The sequence below is a fragment of the Anomaloglossus baeobatrachus genome (assembly GCF_048569485.1).
Source record: "Anomaloglossus baeobatrachus isolate aAnoBae1 chromosome 3 unlocalized genomic scaffold, aAnoBae1.hap1 SUPER_3_unloc_1, whole genome shotgun sequence".
NCBI lineage: Eukaryota > Metazoa > Chordata > Amphibia > Anura > Aromobatidae > Anomaloglossus > Anomaloglossus baeobatrachus.
Window position 1 is genome coordinate 35,254 of NW_027441780.1, and position 6,004 is coordinate 41,257.

Sequence of the window (6,004 nt, forward strand, 5' to 3'; positions counted from 1 at the left end):
ACGGTTGTGTACTTTTTATAATGGATCATTTAAAAATAAAATAAAAAATAAATTTTTATTTTTATATAGCGCTAACATATTTCGCAGCGCTTTACATACATCAGGAACACTGTCCCCATTGGGGATCCCAATCTAAGGTCCCTGTATGTCTTTGGAATGTGGGAGGAATCCGGACTACCCGGAGGAAACCCACGCAAACACGGGGAGAACATACAAACTCCTTGCTGTTGTCCTTGGTGGGATTCGAACCAAGGACCCCAGCGCTGCAAGACTGCAGTCCTAACCACTGAGCCACCGTGCCGCCTGTTTCCAAAAAATTCATCTTTTTACACATTTTTAATTTGATGGAGAAATTTTTTTTTTTTTTGGTATAGCCAAGCTGTACGCTTTATTCATCCATTTGTATATTGCTTGAATGAGAGCAGAATCCATTTAGTTAAATCTACACTCCATTTTGTTTTTGTGTAAGAGCCTGTACTGTGTCTCCCCTGGTGTAATGCAGCAGAGACCCCTCTGTTTACTTTGGATAAGGGCTTATATAGTTTCAGTTTCTTTGTTATAAGTGAAGTTCAGGAATGTGAAACTAAAGGTACTGTCACACATAACGAGATCGTTAGCGAGATCGCAGGTGAGTCACCGTTTTGGTGACGCAGTAGCGATCCCGTTAGCGATCTCGTTATGTGTGACACTTACCAGCGATCAGGCCCCTGCTGTGAGATCGCTAGTCGTTGCCAAATGGTCCAGGTCATTTTCTTCAAAGGCAATGTCCTGCTGGGCAGGACGCATCGCTGTGTTTGACACTGTGTGACAGGGTCACAGTGACTGCTGAGATCGTTATACAGGTGGCTACTGCGACCTGTATTGTTCCTGCATCGCTGGTAAGATCTGGCTGCGTGACATCTCACCTGCGACCTCCCAGCGACTTACCTGCGATCCCTATCAGGTCGCATCATTTTCGGGATCGCTGGTAAGTCGTTGTGTGTGACTGGGCCTTAAAAGTTTATATAGTCTTATAGAAATTCGTGATGATGATGTAATCTTTTATTTGTTTGAAACAAAGGGAGAGCTACTTCTGATACTTTATTGTCTCAGAGGGGTGTCTTCTATACATACATACATGATCTTTATAATTTAATTAGGACCACTCACACAAAATCTTATATGTCCCATGCTGACTGGCAACAATAAATCTGGTGCCTGAACAGCGACCCCCTATTTCTGAGAACCGCTGATCCAACCACCTTGCCTTCCTCAGAAAGACAACTCAAGCTGTATCAAAAGGTAAGAAGCTTATTCTCACAATATTCGAATTTGATACGTGGACAATTTAGCAAATTTTACCACCTGCAAAGAATGGAGAGGCTGTAATTTTTATTGTAGGTAACTTCAACTGTGACAGAATAAAGAAACAATACAGAAAATTACATTGCATGAACTTTAAATAATGAATTTAGATTTTATTACGTTAAATAAGTATTTGATACAATGGAAATACAGCACTTAGCAATTGGTACAGAAACCTTTGTTTGCAGTTAGGCTAGTTTCACACTTGCGTTGAATGGCATCCATTGCATTGCGTTGTGTGACGGATGCCTTGCAAATAGTGTGATAAAAAGGGCAACGGATTCCTGTGAAATAACGCGTTGCGTTAACTTTTCTAGCTGAGAGAGCGCCCCCATCATGACGGCACACGCAGGCACTATCGCACTTATCACGGCACACGCAGGCACTACTGCACTCATCATCTCCACACACGCAGGCACTATCGCACCCATCATCACCGCACACACACAGGCATTACCTCAGTGATGTCCCTGCTGACAGCGCGACTCAGTTCAGTTACTGCGTGGAGCTGACAGAGAGCGGTCGTGTTCTACGGCTGCTCCTGTCAGCTTCATGTAGCAGAGCTGGATGCATCGCAGGACCTCATGGATTACGCTGGACCTGGAGGGGTATTTGGGGATTTTAATAAAGTGGGGAAAGAGGGTGTTTTTTGTCTTTTATTCCAAATAAAGTATTTTTTCGGGTTTATGTGTTTATTTACTTTCACTTACAGGCTAATTATGGAATGTGTCTCATAGACGCCTGCCATGATTAACCCAGGACTTAATGGCAGCTATGGGCTGCTGCCATTAACTCCTTATTACCCCAATTGCCACAGCACCAGGGCAATTCGTGATAAGCCGGGTAGAGTCCCAGCACTGTCGCATCTAAGGAATGCGGCAATTCCGGGCGGCTGCTGGCTGTTATTTTTAGGCTGGGGGGCTCCCCATAACGTGGGGCTCCCCATCCTGAGAATACCAGCCTTCAGCTGTGTGGCTGGTATCAAAATTGGGGGAGGGGGGACTGCTCACCGGCTTTTAAATTTTTTTTTTATTTATTGGACTGCACGATATAGACCCGCCCACTGATGGCTGTGATTGGTTGCAGTGAGACAGCTGTCGCTCAGCGTGGGGGCGTGACTGACTGCAACCAATCGTAGGCACCAGTGGGCGGGGGAAGCAGTGAATACTAAATGGAATAATAAGCGGCTGGCATTTTCAAAAGAGGAGAAGCCGCCAGAGAAGTGTGACAGCCGTGCAGTGTCACACCGGTGATCGGTGAGTATGAGAGAGGGAGAGACAGACCGACAGAGAGTTGGAGACCGAGAGAGAGAGCGAGACCAGGAGTGCTTTTAAACTATTTATAATGTTCTGCTGGACATGCTGAGCATGCTCCGTAGAACGTGACGGAGTCCTGCACTGGAATCCGTCGTCAAACCCATGGCGACAGAATCCAGCACCATAGACATTAATTATGCCTCGTAACGGATCCCAACGGAATCCTGCAGAGTTTTTTTTTTTGTTTGTTTTTTACCAGCAATAAAAAGCGCTACATTCAGCGTTCCCTCCGCTCGACGATCACTGATGGTCAGTGACAAAACAACTGATGCATCGCAGAACGGATGCAACGCAAGACCATCCGTTGCTATCCGTAGCTAATGGAAGTCTATGAGGCATAAACTGTTTCCTGCAACGGTTACTGTAATTCCTCAAGGCGGAGGATAGCAACGGATGCCATTCAACACAAATGTGAAACTAGCCTTACAGAGGTCAGATGTTTCCTACAGTTCTTGACCCAGTTAGCACACACTGCAGCAGGGATTTTGATTCACTCCTCCATATAGAGCTCCAGATCTTTTAGGTTTCTGAGCTGCATTGAGTTTCAGTTCCTTCCAAAGATTTTCTATTAGGCTCAGGTCCTTAGTTGCCCTGTCTGTGTGTTTCGGGAAATCGTCATGCTGTATGGGGTACTTTGCACGCTGCGACATCGCTACTGCCATATCGTCGGGGTGAAATCGAAAATGACACACATCCGGCGCCGGTAACGATGTCGCAACATGTAAAGCCTAGATGCGCCGATAAACGACCGCAAAAGCATCGTAAATCGGTGATCTGTGTAGCGTTGGACATTTTCATATTGTCGCACCAATAGGAGATACCATGTTGTTCCTCATTCCTGCGGCAGCACACATCGCTGTGTGTGAAGCCGCAGGAGCGAGGAACATCTCCTTACCTGGCTCCACCGGCTATGCGGAAGGAAGGAGGTGGGCGGGATGTTTACGGGGGCGGGTACTATCGCGCTTGGCATCACTAGCATTGGCTAGCGATGTCGCAGCGTGCAAAGTACCCCTAAGACTCAGCCACGATCCATCTTCAATGCTCTAATACTAATTCTAGTTTGGTCTCACTTGACCACATGACCGTCTCCCATGCCTCTCTGGATCATCCAGATGGTCATTGGAAAGATTCAAATGAGCCTGGATATGCTGGCATGAGCAGGGGGACTCTGTGTGCCCTGCAGAATTTTAATCCATGAAGGCATAGTATGTTACAGTAATATTTGATAACAGAGAGAAATGGAGAAGGGTGATAATACCGCGCCAAAGATCACTTCTGGAACCGTAAGATTAACGTATCTTTATTGGCATAGGTCTACGCGTTTCAGGAGCTCCTCTCCCTTCCTCAGGACCGTAGAGAACCAAGAGACATCAAATCTAAAATTGTGCCTACTGACATACATTAAATAGCCATATTGACGTCATAAGGACCATCCCTCTTGAAAAAAACGAGCGGGAAAACAAGTTGCATTAAAACATAACGTATTACAAGCATTTGCATATACAAGATAATGAAATATGTGTGTAAAAATCATATGAAGAAAATAAACCAAAAATAAACTAATATGCACAAAATAAAGCAAAAATGTGATGTGAAATAAAATCGATGTGTACTATATTCAGGGTTGAATCCCACTATGCATATGTGTGGGGGCTAGAACTCCCCCATATTTGTAGTAGTGCAGAACATTAGAGGTTACCAGAGAGGTACACCATAGCCACCACGGTGTGTGTGAGTTGTCTGTTTAAATAAAGAAGTGGGAAGGTTTTATTAGAGAATAAAAATATATAAGAGTAAGGGTAAGGCAACCCATAAAAGACTGTGAAAAAAAGTTAATACGTGTATATTGTGAAACTAAAACCGAAGTGACATGAGTGGGATCGGTATGTGAAATTGCTGCAGATCTTCACATACTGACGGCAGTTCACAAGAGTTCAATAGCGTGAGAAAAAATGAAACCGCGCCTGCGCCAAGGAGCCGGCAGGTTACAGAAGGTCAAGACCGTGGGAAATTAACACAGAGCGCATGCGTCCCCTCCAAACATAGAAACTAGTGTTAGTGCTAATATGTAGAAGCTCACATACATATATGAAAAAAAGTATGGGATCAAGTGAAAGTGGAGATAATATTTACAAGTAGTGATGTCTCTAATCAAGCCTGTATTGGTGGACAAGAACCATCAACCCAGTAAAACGGCCTGAATTACGGGAAAGTGTGTGCGATTACCCTGCTGGACGTGAACACAGAAGAAACCGCTAGCCCAATCCAGGGAGCAAAGATGTAAAATAAAAGAAATGTACATATACCGTCTAAGAGTAATAAAAACATTAACATATAAGATAAGAACCTATTCAATAAAAACATAGCTCATAAGGGAATATAAAAAAAGACGGGGGTACAATAAAAATTGTAATAATAAATATCAGAATGTATAAAAATATATTATATATATATACTTTAAACTAAAATCATAATGTAGCCTATGTACTGCCAATTATAAATAGCTAAAACCAGATAGGGAATATATAAAAAAAAATTTTTAGATTATATATATAAAAAAAAGGTTTCTTTTTAATAAATATATGAAAACGCATAATACATCCTATTCAATGAAATAAATCTGTAATCTCATTAAGCCCCCGGGGTTTGAGAGTATTAAGTCTATATATCCAAAATATCTCTTTTTTGTTGAGTACCCCTATTCTGTCAGGAACACGTGGAGGTATCTGTTCAATGGGGGTAACTTTGAGTTTTATTTTCTTCCCATGCACTAGAGTGGCGTGCCGTGATAGACCATGGAGCATGAACCCCACCTTAATGTTGTGTCTGTGGGAGTTCATGCGATTATGTAACGGTTGTGTCGTCCTCCCTATATAGCGTTTTCCACAGTCACATTCTATTAAATAAATTACAAAGTCAGACTGACAGGTAAGGTGCCCTTTTATCATACAATCTGTGTCACCCGGGGTTGAGCCAAAGTAAGCCCTTCCATGTTGGATATTACTGCAACAAATACAATTCCTAGTACAGCATCTATAAGATCCTATAATCTTGTTCTTGTTATTAGTGGCTGGAAAAACCTGATTTCTTAATCTACTGGGGGCCAATTGATTCCTTAGGTTGGAAGCTCTGCGGAATGTAATCCCTGGGTGCATAGGCAATACTTCTTTTAGATAGGGATCATGTAGTACGGACCAGTGTTTTGTTTTGTTATTTGTTTGTTTTTTAGGATCTTCCTAATTAGTTCGCCATCACAACTAAAAGTAGTGAGAAAATTTGAAGAAAACTTGTCATTATTCTGGTCATCTCTTTTTGCAGGGTACCCATTTTTCTGATAAGATCAG